At 33.0% G+C, this 15827-nt stretch overlaps 1 protein-coding gene across 9 annotated transcripts in view; it reads right to left on the bottom strand.

The window, feature by feature from the left end:
• LOC105422507 (uncharacterized) overlaps positions 1–15827 on the bottom strand; it is a 142987-nt gene that overhangs the window by 45472 nt on the left and 81688 nt on the right. The window lies entirely within an intron of this gene.

Raw genomic sequence — 15827 nt, 5'->3', positions numbered from 1 at the left:
TCTCTTGTTATTATGGGAAGAATCATTTTTCGCGATTGTAACGCTGAATTTTCCATGCAACTTTGGAACGAGTTATAGCCACCAGTCAATGCAATTAAAATATCCTTATTTGTGTAAAAATTTATGAAAACTTCAAACTAAATTTTTTGTGTCTCAATATTTAATTATTAAATATTTATACTATAATATAATGCATAAAATTACATAAAGAAAATTACATTTTTTAAAAATTTCATTTCATTTCAAAGTTTCATTCGTAAAAAATTCAAAAAGTCTACTTTTAAGAATGTGATTTGTCAGACATTTTTTATTAAATAATTCTTTTATATAACAATATTTGTTCACCAAGAGTACATAATGGTATTTGAATTTTGTGAGTAAATAACGAGCAAACCAAAGGATTAAAATCAATCAGTAAAATGAAAATATATTTATGCATGGAATCGATAAAAAAAAAATCACAGAAAATCTATAAAACTATTTTGTCACACAAATCATATGTATTGTTTCATATTGCGACTTGAAACAATATTTGAAATAATTTATTATCAATTTCGAAAATAAAACAACTTTTGTTTTCTCCTAATTCTTTTTTACAAGATAACTCTAAAAATTTATGGTTATATAATAATTAAAAAATTCTATTAATTTCACATAACAACATTACAAAGAGATAAATAAAAAGGATAAATAAAAAATGACTTTGCTTATTAAATTCAACTAGTATTACGAGGATTCGAGTATCGCGCCCGGCTTTTGGAATTAACAGAATTGCTACCACTAACGTAAAAATATTATTGTTGCGGTGATGATAAAGTTTCGTAACAATGTGAACGCGCAACTTCGTTCTCGAAGTTAAATCGAACAGGAACACGAAGAATATCGGGCCACGTTCTCTCGATTTCCGGCGTCGCCTGAAAGCGTCGACGTCGTTCACCCAATTGAAGCGAAACTTTCGCTATTCTCGACTCCCCGACGTAACCCCTATCGCGGTCTTTGTTTTTTCCCTTAAAACTGGTAAAACTGAGGTTAAGTCTAGCACGGTAGCTGACCAACTAATTACGGTATCACAGGAGTGAAACCGTGTGTTGTTCTACACATCCGCTTAAACTGTAACCATTAGTTTCTGTAAACATATAATGAAAAAAAAATCTAAAATCATGTTAAAAATTATTTAAGCTATATTAAAAAGAAAAGTATTTATTTTAATAAATTATAAAAAAAGCGTTAATATAACAACATTTATTTAAAAATCTAAAATTTCCTTATATACGACCATAAAAATATATATACGATAATGTTTTTACTAACTTTCTATTTCGTAAATATAAAGTAGTTTCAAAAGATGTAATATCCCCATATTACATTGGCAACAAGTCTTTATCATCATGAGCTATGATAGTCTGCGCATATTCTATCATGTACTTCGTATCCCGAAGTCTGTACGATGACGTTATAATCTTATCTCGAGCAGATGAGATGAAGAGACATGCATTTTTCTCTTCGCTCAATCGGATGCGTAGCCAATCTCCACCGCCACAAAGAGAAAATTCAAGTGCGAGATAAGAAAGGGACGCTTCGGTATTCATGGAATTACGAAGACTAAAGCGAAGGGAAATCAGACAGACAAGCAGGGAAAAAGTAAGTTATTGCGACGCTATGGTATACATTCTCACTTCCTCCTTGTCTTGTCGCTCGAAAGTTACGCTGAATAAGTTTAAATGTCAGAAAATATGCAGAGCCGTCCCTGGAAGAAAGCGGGAAAGTTACGCGAATGTCGCCTGTAAAAAGACGACCCATCGCTCGCTTCGACTTCGATGCCTTTGAATACTTTATATCATCTTTGCATTAAAATCATAAGAATTTAACACAATATAATGCGGATTATCCGACATAAATTTAATATTTTATCAGCTTTCTTCATTTATATCAACAATTTTTGCGACGTCATATTCGAGAAAATGTGTATAAACGTATTAAATTCTAATTTTTTGATATTTTAAAGATTAAAAAAAAGTACAAAATTATGTTTTATGAAAAATTGAAATTTTTAAATTAACTATATAAAAGTACGACTTTCTATTATTATTTAATATATTTCTTTATCTAATCTTCAGGTTAAAAGTTTTCAAATATCTTCCTTTATGATGGAAGAGGCGGTAAACATTTTTCATAAAATCCAAACGGTCTCTTATTGAAACTGTCATCTCGACTCTAAGTCGAGATTATTACTTTCGAGTTTCGTGAGTTTATATCACACATGTCACCGACTTTACGTCAAATGCTATATAAGGAGAGAAAGACAGGAAATTCTCAAGATATCTTCGAGACATTGCATCGAATATTCAAGCGTTTAATGCGGGATTCAAGCTTCCGCTGTGTCATCCCATGTCTTCGCACATTATAGCTTTTTTATCCTTTTAGCCTCCAATTTCGCGAACAAATTTTACGTGACACAAGGCATCCTGCCATCCTTCTTGTTCTGAATTTCTACAATTTCTAGCAAATTCCTCTATAAATACTTCTCGTCAGAACTTTAGACAAAATTAATCTCTTAATGGCATGCGCGTATGCAGATAATACAAATATATTTAACAACGGAAACTGTAGAGTTGTTAGGCAATCCATTAGATTAAATTTCGGATTGTTATTATCATCGTAAATTCTAGTAAACACATGTATTATGTATTGCAACGGAGATAAACAATTTTTTTCTATATATAGAAAGAAAGTTCTTTTAAATATAATATTCAATATTTTAAGATATAAAAATACATAGCGGTAGAAAATCTATTTGGATTAATATTAATTGTATAATAATAATGCTCTAGAGAATACATAACATTGAAGCATAAAATATTTTTATATTACTTTTGCAAGGAACAGTCGTGTTATCGTCTCAGAGAACTTGCATCTATTTGATCTCATTAACGATCTGTTTAACTGATGCAATGTACGCGTGTTCGATGATGTTTATTGACTTTGATTCAATTAACCACAGAGACGAGACGAATCAATTAACCGCGACCTTAAGAGTAAGTTAGCGGTAATTAATGATTGACATGCTATCCGCACTATAGATATAGTATGATTAATTTTTAATGATTATTTTTATTAATTAAAATATAAGCTTATTGATTAACTCATCTATTAGATAATTTACTAGATTTTTTTTACTCATTTTAAAAGTTTTTTCTTACCGAGAGAAAGGATAAAAATAAATACGGAAATGTTATTCACGAAATAGAATTTATTCGACACGTAAATGTAATGTTGTCCACTCGATTTCATTGTTTTTGCTTTTCACAGAAAAATCTATGGTCGTATAATTTACATAAACAGCGGGTTACTATCGTGACTGTTTCAACGATGAGGATCCGACAAGGGATGGGAAATGAAAATTGTTAATTTCCAAAAGCAATTAATTGCGTTTTTCGAACAGCATTCGATAATAATAATTTGTAAAATTAAATGTGACAAGTCATTAAATTATTTAATGTTTTTTAATATACTTATTTAATATAACTTAAATATAACTTTAATATAACTTAATTTAAATATTTTTTCTCATATTAATTAATAATTAACATTTATCAATATATGCAAGATTTTATATGTTAAATATGTATTAAATATATATATTTTAAATAAATATACATTATATGCTATACAATAAATTTTTTTTAATGTGACCTAAAAGTTTATTTCGAATCTACTCTACAGTTTCTTAAAAATATTTATTTTGCTTAAAAATAGTGAAAAAACAACGATATATCAACAATGATTCGATTTTTTTTTATTTCACGTCTTATGCCTTAAGTATAACAAAAGAGTCTTAAAATATATCTGAAAATATATCTATTATATATTAATATTATAGAAAAAATGGATAAATCCGAACAAGATAAATAGATCAAATAAAAATGTAAATCGTTTTGTTTATAACATTATACATTTTATAAGAACGAATGTTCATAAATTATAATTTAAAAAATAAATTGGAAAATAAAATAATTGGAAAATAAAATCTTTATGATTTTAATTATATTGCGGGTAGTATATTTATTGGACATACTGTCTGGCTTAAAGCCTATCGCGAGAACCGTGAAAAACCCTTGTCTACGAGGCAACATTAAGCCGATTTAGTCACTACTGAGGAAAGTGGTTACTTAAATTTAAGCTTTTGAGTACCGCTATGATTTAATTACCGTCTTATACCTTTAAACATTTAGTTGCGTGCCATTGTAACTCTTTTTTCTAATCTTTCTTAAATACATATACAATACACAAGTAAACTAATATACTAATACATATAGACTGACAAGTATTTAATAATGTTTAGATTTTTTTAACAGAATTTACATATAATTATTTTTAAAATGTTGATGGGTGATAAAGTTAATTTAATTTTTTTGACATAAAAAAATTTGAAGCAAAATCGTTAATGTTTAGAAGAGATAATTTCCTTTGAGTTTTAGCCACTCATAAAATTTATATCATAAAATTTATCCTAATTGGCGTTTCGGTGTTGCTGTCACAGTATACTCAATTTCCAATTAAAATCAGATTCGAGCGATAAATTCACAATACGTGGTTACAGGAAGACTGTATCGTGAGTATTGTGCGCGTTTCAATTATAATACGGTGAAATTCAGATTGTCATCAAGCAAAATTACTAACCGCTCCAGCGCATAACCCACACACCTGAATACACAATGGCTTTTTGGAAACTTCCCCCCAGGTACAACTGCAGGCCGAACTTCATCAAAGTTCTCTTCCGCCGACGTCGAATATAATATCGCGTGTCGTGAATGCACGCGCACATACGTATATTCGTGTCTAATGTCACGTCCGGGTCTATATGCCTATGTATATGTCAGTAGTCGCCGAAACTTCAAGCTAAAAGCACCATCTCTCGAACAGAAGCTCCCGCCATTATGATCGCCGCCTTTCAAATTCAAATGACATTCGGATTGTGTGGAATTTAACTATCTTAACGTTCTGGCATCAACTTAAACCGTTCCGATTCACGATTCCGAAAACACGAGTAACAATTCAATTTCGTCGTGAGATGCGACTTTACTCCACGTCGATGTTCAATAACTTTTAGTTACTCCACTGCATTCTGGAATATAGATTATACACTTCAAGATTATTTTCATTTGTATGCTTTTTAATTTGAGTTATAAATTGATTTAGGTCCATTGTTTCAGATATTCAGCTGAACAATAATCAATTTAATAGAAACAATACACTCTCGTGTTTGTGGAAACACAGGTAAGATACGGAATAAACAAGTATATATTTCAGTTTCAAATAAAATTTTTTTGTTTCATTGCAAAAATATAATTTGTTACTTATCGTGAATTCGATCAAAGCATTTTTAAAATAACATTTTTACAAGAGGTACTTTATTCATCCCGGTAAAATCAGAATATATTGTATTCCCGATCTAAATTTTCTACCGTTACTTTTTTCTTAATGCATCTTAACGCTATATCATTTTTCACAACGTCTCCCTTTAGGAGACGCGTCATTCTGTCTCCCTCGTGTCTAATCTTTTGTCATCGTTTCCGTGAGAAAGGATGGCTCGCATAAAAGATACAACCTGTGGTTCTCCTTCCTTGTTTTCGCCTGCTCCCCTATTTTCTTTACTGGACGACGAAAAATGTTCTCGGGTTTTTATCGTCAGTCTCGTCTACCTATCCTTTCTTTTTGCCCTATAACCTTCTTTTTCTATCTTGTAATCCTCTGTATCCTTCCTTTTCTAGCTCTTATTCATCCCCATCTACTTCCATTTTCGTTTTCTGAGCTTGACTGCCGAATGCAGAAGCACTCAAAATGGTCCTGTTGTCTCGACGATAAAGAAAAGTCGACACGGATGAATTTCATCGAGATTTTCTGTCAAATGATTTTGAGACTACGCGCGGAGTAAGATATTACAATATGATAGATAATATTTCGCATAATCATAATTAATTCTGGGATTAATAAAATTTATTTCAGTTTGAAAATTCAATTGTAAATATCTCGAGGATTAAAAGAACCATTATTTTTATAATCTCTACAATTTTATTGATCTCGTTGACCTTTTCTTTTATTCCAACTCACGACAATTCTACGTGAAAGAAAATATGTAGCTTACTTTCTATATATATAAGAAACATTTATTTTGAAAGTAAAATATATATATATATACTTTACTTTTAAAATAAATATTTCTTTAGCTGCGGAACTTTATGTCATAAAATATTTTTCTAAAATATCTGAAGAATTGTAATACAAACCAACGTTGTCTTTCAAATTTATTCTATTAAAGTAAAGTAACTCATAATATATACTGACGTTATTTTCAGTTCAGGGACTTTCTGCCTTGCTTCTCAGGATGTACAAAATCTTATTAACGTTAGGATGCATTGTAGATAAATCACACGTAGGCGATAAGTATACAAATACGATAATACAAATTCCTTGGTCCCTTATGTATATTACTTATACATATTTCTCAAAGTTAAGCAGAATAAAGCTTAATTATTCATATTTCGTAATGCATATCACGGACGTTCGAATAACAGCCTGGATGTTTCAAATGAAATACCGAACTTGAGAATTAATTGCGACAATTGGCACGTTTCAGAGAACATTAATTACTGAATCGTCGACGACAATTCAAATTACCACGGAATCGTTATAGAACTATGGAATAAACTATTATTTCATCAACATTAAATATAGTATAACGTATTTTCTTATTTGTTGGACATATAATTTCATAAAAATAAATAATAATAAAAATTTAAACTTCCTTTAAAGCTTCCTTTAAAAATCGTAAATTCAGTCTCAGAACGAAACTTTAATAAAATATTAATATAAATTAACACAGTTCAATAATTTTAATAATTCAATTAATTTTAATAGTTCAATTAATTTTTTTGAGTACTCTTAGATTTAAATTTTTTAAATAAGCAATTCATTCTTATAAAAATAATAATAAATTTTTCTTTATATATTATAAGTTCAAAAGAATTTCTAAAAATTTCACGATTGCAAAATTAAAAAGTGAAAAGAACAACATCCATTGACATTTACATGTTCGTATTTTGAGGAAGAACATGACTTTTTGAATATTTCTTGAATAATTCGACAAAGAAAGTTTGGTTTAAGCTATGCTCGGCAAAGAAGAAACATATTTCATTTAAATAACGCATCTTCCTTCAAACGAATCAACACCATACACGGGCGTGAGGGGTGAAGAAGAACGGTAAGAGTTTCTTTCTCGCCTGAGGGCACAAAGAGATATGCGAACGTGGATGAAGGATGGTTTTAGAGATCTCGCCTTATTTCATGAAAGCTTCGCATTCGCATAAGGTGTCTCGTGTAAATCATACACTCGTACAAATTGGAATTTTTAATCTCGATTCTTCTAAAACCGACTGTCTGATTATACATGACAAGAATTATTGTATGTAATAAATATTACATCGTTATTAGGATTGTACAATATCTATTTTTGTATAGTATAGTACTAGTTGTATACTGTACAATATCTACTTTTGTATACTATACTACGTAATCGAGAAATTTATTTTACAATAATCAATCAAATTATCAAATTTATCTTGCAGAATTTTGTTTAAGCTAATTTTGTTTACAGCTAAGAAACAAAATGATTTACATAATTAAGAAATTCTAATGCTGTTAATGAGAAAATCGTTCTGTAGTGAATTGCACGTGATTCCTACATTCAGGTCGACTTCATCTGACCTTTAAATTTCTCGATTACGATTTCTCGGAGCGGAGCTTTGCCAAGGAAAACGGAAGCGACGATCCGGAAATATGTCGAGGAACGCGCGAAGATCACTATTCGTAGAAATTGCATGACGGAACTCGGAGAAACGTCAGATCCAATTTCCAGCGTGAATTTTAAAGATGACGGCATCTCATCGTCTCAAAGCAAACTTCTATTATAATGAATCTATTTTGATAATCGCAATCGAAACAAATATAATGTTTATAACTAAAAATCGCGAAAACGATTAGTATCATGGGAATATATTTCACTAATTTTTTTTGGATAATGTTTTTCGCAATTTTTGATAATACTTCCTTCTTAGGGATCTAAAGATGCTTATAGATGTCAGTAATATTAAATTTATGATTTATTTAATAATGTGAATTTGTAATTTTCTCTTTTCAGCTTCGACTAATTCCATATTTTACGATTGAAAATCGGTAATTAAAGAAATATATATAAAATTCAAAAATTAGAGACACAAGATCTCGTCTAATAACCTAAGAAATTTCCATCTATATTATATGATATACATATAATCACTGTTTATTTATTAATTTTTTTATGTTATAATTCAAATGTAGAATAATGTTAAAAAGGAAAATGACATCTCTTTCTTTCTTTTTCAGCAATAAAACGTAATTCAACGAAAACATAAGCGGATTTAATATGGGTTTTAAATAAAAGTGGTAAAATAAATTACGGTGGTTTGCTCATTAAAATACGATGCTGCAATTCGCCGTCGCGCGATCGACTTTGCATATACGAGTGTCGTCGATGATACTAAAACGTTACGAGCTCAGCGAGCGCGTAATTAGCTGACTCAGGTGGACAAGGCAAATTGCGTGTATTTGAATCGCGAATATCAAGCAGCACGTATATTCATTATCGATTACCTCAAATATATCGTGTCAGATCGCGGTCCCATTAGATGATCATTTTCTAGCGCGCCACACGTCGAAAATAGCCTCGGCGTATGAAACACGTGTTCGATTTCGGTGTGTAATTACTGTCGACCGAGCTATCCTAAATCTTCCGCCGAACTGAATCGTTCTAATTCGGTGCTGATCGCGGGCGGCGATGACGCCGGTGGAATGCCGAATAATTTCGCGGCAAAATTCAACGAGATTCACGGCACCGGCAATAACGGCGCACGAAATTTATTCACTTGCATCAGCAATCTCTCTGTGAATGAAAATATGACTCGGGGAAAATGAGTTTCCTAATTTTTATCATGCGGTCTGGACAAAATATGTATATATATATATATATATATAATTTTCGAAAGGGAAAGATAGACATCGAAATAAAGAGTATAAAAGAAAAAAAAGAAAAAGAAATTTTTCTTTCACGCGGAAAACAATTATCTTTTATCTAATGTGTATATCAATATATTAATTACAAATTTAAAAAGAAAATAGTGAACAACAACGTGATTTATACAAAGATATTTATGCAAAATTTTCCTGTTTTTATATATCCTACATCTTACGATATTCGATAAACTCGTCGAGCGCTGAAACGTGATATCGAGCCAACCGAGGCCATTAGTGACTCCGTCAAACGATGAATTAGAGTCGCGTCGCGTAATGCGCGTCGCGTAAAATGGCATGCTTTTCCGTGTACCAATCAGATTCCGCGAATAATCCGCGTGAATTCAACCGAAATTCGGTGCATTAAACATGCGAAATCCTTCCAGCATCTGGTACATACCGAATTGGCGTGGCGAGCGGGCATCCATCGAATAAACTTGTCCCCTTATTGGATTGGGGGGTACCGGAGGCACTCTGGAAGCACACCGGCATTTCGGGGGGGGGGGGGGAAGGTCGTGCTACAACTGACCATTGTCCTATCCACAAGATTAACAAGGCGCAAACTATCGCCAGCGGACGGGGCTGCATGCCACTGCGCATCGTTGCGGCGCGAATAGTTGACATTCAATATCTTTCCGTAGGTCAACGTGCATTTTTTGAATGTACCTCCGGGGAATCAACTTCCCGTTGCGTTTACGAGAATTTCGTGCGAACGAGACGAGGGCACAGTTACGTGCATCGCCTTTCATGCAGACATTACATGATGTACTGCAGCTCCCTTAAAAATATACATTTTACAATAACTCCGGAGCGAAATCGATCCCCCTTTGATGGGCGTTTAACGTATGTCGCGATTGTATAATTTAACTTTAAATATTTGCTTAATATAAAGTTTCAAATTACAATTCTTGCTGAAGCTCATTTAAGGATAAATTACAATTCACGTGAATTATAAACGCGTGCGCGTTTCTAAAGGATAATATTGCATAAAATGATATTGCTTCGCTGCGTATAAAATGTCGACGTTTACATCGACATTTCTCAGGTAATTTGCGAACAAGTGAAATATTATGTAATTCTATTTCAAGTCAAATATATATAGGAAATTTAAAAATAATAAAAGCGAAATTAAAAATTATCTCTTCAACTTTACGTTGGTAAACTAAATTTTAAAGTATTGGTCATTGGTCAATTGGTTTGCTACAAAAAAAAAAGAAATTATTAATCGTGATATGTCCAATCTGTTAAGAGCAATGTGCATTTTAACATATTTAAATACGGTGTATTCTTCTCAAATGGCATTACTACGTTTAAGGCCTGCGGCAAGTTGTGGACAGTCTAATTTCGTGTTTCAATGTTTCGCGGTTTTCCCTGCGAGTAGTTGCAAATTTTCAACGACCGTTAAAACACGCAAGCCAGCGGTTTCCGCGGACCGTCAATCGGATTAACCAAATCCATTTTCGTTTCCGACCTGGAGAATCGCGGTCGTTGTTACCTCAACGCTTTGAGGCGCTGTCACAAAGGGTCGACTATAGATTGAACTGAGGTTAGGCCCTCAAATATTGCAAACTTCTATCGTTAATTGTTTGCCAGCGTGGGTGAAACAAACTATTCTCGTAATACAGTAGTCGAGATTATGCAAGAGTATAACGGAGTTTGTATGAGACATTTACTGTATATTTACACCCGTTTTATATTTTACGATTGAGTCATTTCAGTCTTGAATTTATATCTGATATTTTTTGTTAGTTTAGTTTAGAAATTCAATAGCGTATAACGCTATTAATTAATCGGAATTTAGGTTTCCTTATTTTCCTTATTAGTTTTTTTTATAATTTTTTTTTTTTTTTACATTTTTCTCTTCAAATTATACTCTTCACTATTACTATTTCATAATGTTTTAAATGAATTGTTAAGCTAGATCGCAGCTAGTATCAAAGAGAAAACCATGATAAGGCACACAGTGTAAGGCATAACTAATTGAACAAACAATACGTAATAAAATTCGCCATCTGCATTTTCTTCTGCGTGAAAATACGCAATGCGAAACGTTGCGTCGGCCAACAAAAACGAGTTTGGAGCGAATTCGCGCGTTAAAACGGACGATAGCAAAATTGCGCAGGAAGATACGAGACACGTAGGCAACGTAATAAAATTGCGTGTAACCCTGCCGATGTGAAGCGTCAAAGGGAAACGATTTCGATTTGCTTCGACAATTTTCAGCCTACTCCTATGTGATGGAATTTACCACTGTGCTTGTAGTAGACCGAAACCTTTGATCAAATGAAAAAGGCAAGATAGCTCGATACATCGTTACACAGTTTATATAATACAATAATTGCCAATCTATGTCGCCTTAATCCGAAAAGTTTTCTTAATTTAAAAAAAAAATTATGAAATCTTATGATCTTATGAAATCTTATGAAATCTTAAGAGTTATGATATCTTTGTTAATATTCATGAAAATTTCCGGAGAAAGGATTAAATCTTATCAATATTCGAGAACACTTTTTGTAATAAAAAACATAGCGTAGCAAAGTAATAATGCTATTTATACATACGAAAGTCAAGAAAAGTAATAAAGTGCGATCATTATAAAGTATAATATTTCGTATAATATTTCTTTTTTTTTTTTTTTGGAAGAACATTATCAGATTTCTAACGACTGAATAAAATAAAAAAGGAACAAAATCGAAACGTGAACCAAAGTTTATCTCAGAGAGAGAGAGAGAGAGAGAGAGAGAGAGAGAGAGAGAGAGAGAGAGAGAGGGGGGGGAGAGAAAGAGTAAAATCCTTTTAATTCTTGATAATAATATCTGAAGAACTTCATTACTCGTTTTAATGGGATTCGAATATTCTCTGCAGTTTCGAACAAAGCATTGAAGTTGAAAGCGAAGACTACTTAATTATCAAACCTATTATAAATTTTGTTTTCTGCATAATTAAAATACTTTTTTATGAGAAATATGACATTATTAGAAATATTATATAATATGTTTGTGACATTCCTTTTCATTAATACAATCAGCTTAAACTCTTTCTTTTTGTTTATTCTACTTATTACTTTCATCGATTCCTTTGTCAAGCGTCTTTCAATGAATTTTGCTTTTACAATGTTGGAAAAGTAACCGTTTCGTAAGAATTGATCACTTACAATATCTTCAACGTTGCATGCTAAATCTTTTAGTAATTAACGAACAGTTAAATTAATTCTTTGGCCAATTCGTGATTTTAGCATCTGATTTTAAAACAGAAAATAAATTCTAGAATTTAACTTTATATAAATAAAAATTGGATTATAAATAAAATTTTTATATTTTATATTTTATATTTTAAAAACAGAAATAATAAGTATATATTTAGTTTCTAAATTTCAAAAATAATACACTGAAAAAAATATAAAGTTAAATAGTTCCTAAATTCCTAAATTAGTACGATACAATCAGGAAGTTATAGATAAGACTAATTGTAAGTTAATTATATATAATGCGATTTTCTTCACGAATCAATTCTATTTGCATTTCTTTTTTTAATTTTCCAACGTTAACTCGAATTCTTTCTTTTCTGTCATAATTTAAGTTAAAAATTGATTCGCCGTCTCGCGGATCTCTTCTCCGCGCTTTCTTCAAGTTAGAGGAAACAAGAAATTCGAAGGACGACGTAACTCGATAGTAAGTTTGACCGAAGGTCGAACGAACCTCATTCTCACCGATGTAGGATGAAATAGAAGGCACTGCAGAGGTGCCATTTCGCAGGTCGGGCAATGGCGGTTATTGCGTTTTCCAACTGGGTCCACGGAAGGAAGTCCTGTTCGTGAACAAACTAAGCTCTCTCTTCTTAACCTTAGACTCAAATAAGAGGAAAGCGAAAATTCTAAATGTTCACCGGTGCAGCAAAATCGAAGTACCCGTCGACGAGTTGCGATGCTCGATCTGATTTAACGAAATAAGTTTCTCCTTCTCCGATTCTCTTCTTTCATCCTTATTATCTATTATTTAAAAAAAAAAAAAAACTGTGATAATTCGCGTTGAGCTTCATTCTCATAAATCACACTTTTAAATTCAACAAATTGGGAATTGGAAACTATATTATAATCACTCGTTGTATTCGACATTTATTTCTAAGAATTCTTAAAAATTTTAAGATAATGTCATAGGATGTATAATTGTGATGGCAACTATGTGTATTCGAGCACTCATACAACTTGAGAACAAATATTAAATATCGATTACCAGCCATCTCTAAAGCTTCGCTTTTGCTTCGTCGTTGGTAGCGAGCACGAAGGAGACTTATCCGGTCGACGATGAAATTGTATTGTCAGCATAGTCTAAGGTTTAAAGCTTTAGTCTACCTACGTTGCCTTAGCTGCCTTTCTAACTCCTTCTTGTTCAACTCATTTAGCCTCTCAGAAACGTATCCATAACGGAGCCTAATTGTCATCGAGATAAACTGCCAAATTATAATTTCTCTCAGCGTTTGCATTTGATTAAAATATTTACGTAATTTTAAAAGAATAATATAAAATAATCATAAAAATAAAAAAGCTGTCGATATTTTTAATTAATATTGATAATTACAAAATATATCTTTCCACTTTTTTGTTCTCTAAATATAAAAATCAATGCTAATGGATTAAATATAGGAAAATAATTTAAATAATTTATGTAACGTTATAAAATAATTTTATGAGGAATATTCAGCAATCAGTTAGTGACCGCGGGCTATTTTGCGTATTCCTAGATACGCATGATTTATAATGCCAATATTTGGCAATATTTTTCAAGATACGAGACGCAGGCTGACCAAATAAAGATTTACTCTTACCGAATATTGAGCACAAATGGAGCCCACCATGTTTCTTTATTATCGGACTACTTTTATCGGTCCTTGTCTTCGCACGACGCGCTATTTTATACCGCTACTGTCAGATTTATGGCAGTACACATAATAGAAACGTATTTCGCATTTCAGGATAAGCTTAGAATTCGACGGAGGGCGGCATCAGGTAACAGAGAGCAGGGATCGATGTCCCCTATACAACTTCTTTAAATCGAATTCCCTTTCTCCCAAAAGATACTTGACAAGAAAGTCGTACTCTACCCACGGATTACGTACGGATTACTTACCGTGTAAAAGTATTGGGCGTGAGAGGCGCGAACAAGAAGATATTGCCACGCAGTTTCCACAAACAGACATACATTTCCAAACTAAAATCATTAGAAAATTATACGCGAGATGCATTTAAGACTTGAACAAGTTCGCGTTGAACGTTTACTCGTCGTCGCGCGTAATAATAACGACATTGTTATTTCATAAGGATTATACACGTTCTGAATACGATCGCGTTCTGAATATGCAACAATTCGATCCTCCGTGCTTGTATTCGTCGTATCCCCCTCCCCCTCCGCCTGATCGAATTATTCTCAATTCCGTCGATTCTCCGTCAATTCGCGATTTACTGTATATCTCGAATCGTCATTCGCTCCGATAATTCGTGCCGTTACCACCGGCCGGATCTTCTTGTCAGACGCCATTGTTCGTGGGAGCTATTAAATTGAGCAAAGCTCCTTGTCAGTTCGGTGCGTACCTACATGCTGGAGCCCGGCCCAATGAGGCCTCGCCGAGGACTTCCGATGACGTCTAAATGTCTCCAGCACTCTCGGATCGGAATGGCTCGCGAAATGCGCGGCGAGGATTAATTCAGTTTTGCGGTTTCGATCGAACGTCGGGCGCGATTCCAGATCGATTTCGTCGTCGTAAGCACGACGCGCTTGCGGTTTCGTCAAAGATGATGATGATGATGATGATGATGATGATGATGATGATGATGATGATGATGGGCTTAACGCATGACAATCTGACTTGGGAAACGTTTCCTGGGAGCTGTGCCAGAAAGACGACGTTGCCGCCGAACTAATTGCAGATGCGGCCCGACAAGAGAGACGACGACGACGATTTGTCATTTCGGGAACATGAAACTGATAGACGTATCGATTGTGCTATCTAAACGTCGTAGGTGTAGACTAAACTGAATATGATAGTCAGAATGGATAGACAGCTGGAATAAAAATTTATTCGATTTCTCTTTGACGTTTCAGGAGATATTATTACTAGATATTGTTTTACGTTATTAATATGCAATTAATTTAACTGGCTTCGGTAATTCATAACCGAGATTGTTACGAATATTGATTTAACCGGTTGACTTAATTACGGCCCGTTGAGAATTAGAACGAATTAATAGTTGCAGCCAGCGGCTGCAACAAATGTGCCAATTTCAATGCGCGTTTCTCGCACCTCATTTCGCGGAACATAATTAAATATAATATTTAGAATGATCGTGTTTAATTTAACAGAGGAAATATCAACGTGCAAGTAATATACTTAATGAACGTCCGCTCCAACCTGATGGTCTTAATTAATTTGGCGTAGATAGAGCAAATCGTTTCTCTAGCGGCAGACGAGAAAATATCTCAGTTTACAGAGCCGAGAGAGAAGATTATGTGGAGCGATTGAGCCTTCTGTGATCTGAGAAAAGTATTGGGGAAGATCGAGCCTCGATCCCATAATAAGTGGATTTCATAATGAAGGCTAATGGAATCACGTCATATGCCAGGACGATCGGAAAATTAATTCCACTTCGAAGGGACACGCTGCGTCACTTCGTTAAATAATCAACGGAGCTTTAATGCAAAAGTCTACGTACGTATGTATAATGAAAG

The sequence above is a fragment of the Pogonomyrmex barbatus genome, unplaced genomic scaffold, assembly GCF_055798465.1.
Source record: "Pogonomyrmex barbatus isolate J1 unplaced genomic scaffold, ASM5579846v1 scaffold3, whole genome shotgun sequence".
Taxonomy (NCBI): domain Eukaryota; kingdom Metazoa; phylum Arthropoda; class Insecta; order Hymenoptera; family Formicidae; genus Pogonomyrmex; species Pogonomyrmex barbatus.
This window is presented reverse-complemented; position numbering and strand designations above follow the sequence as displayed.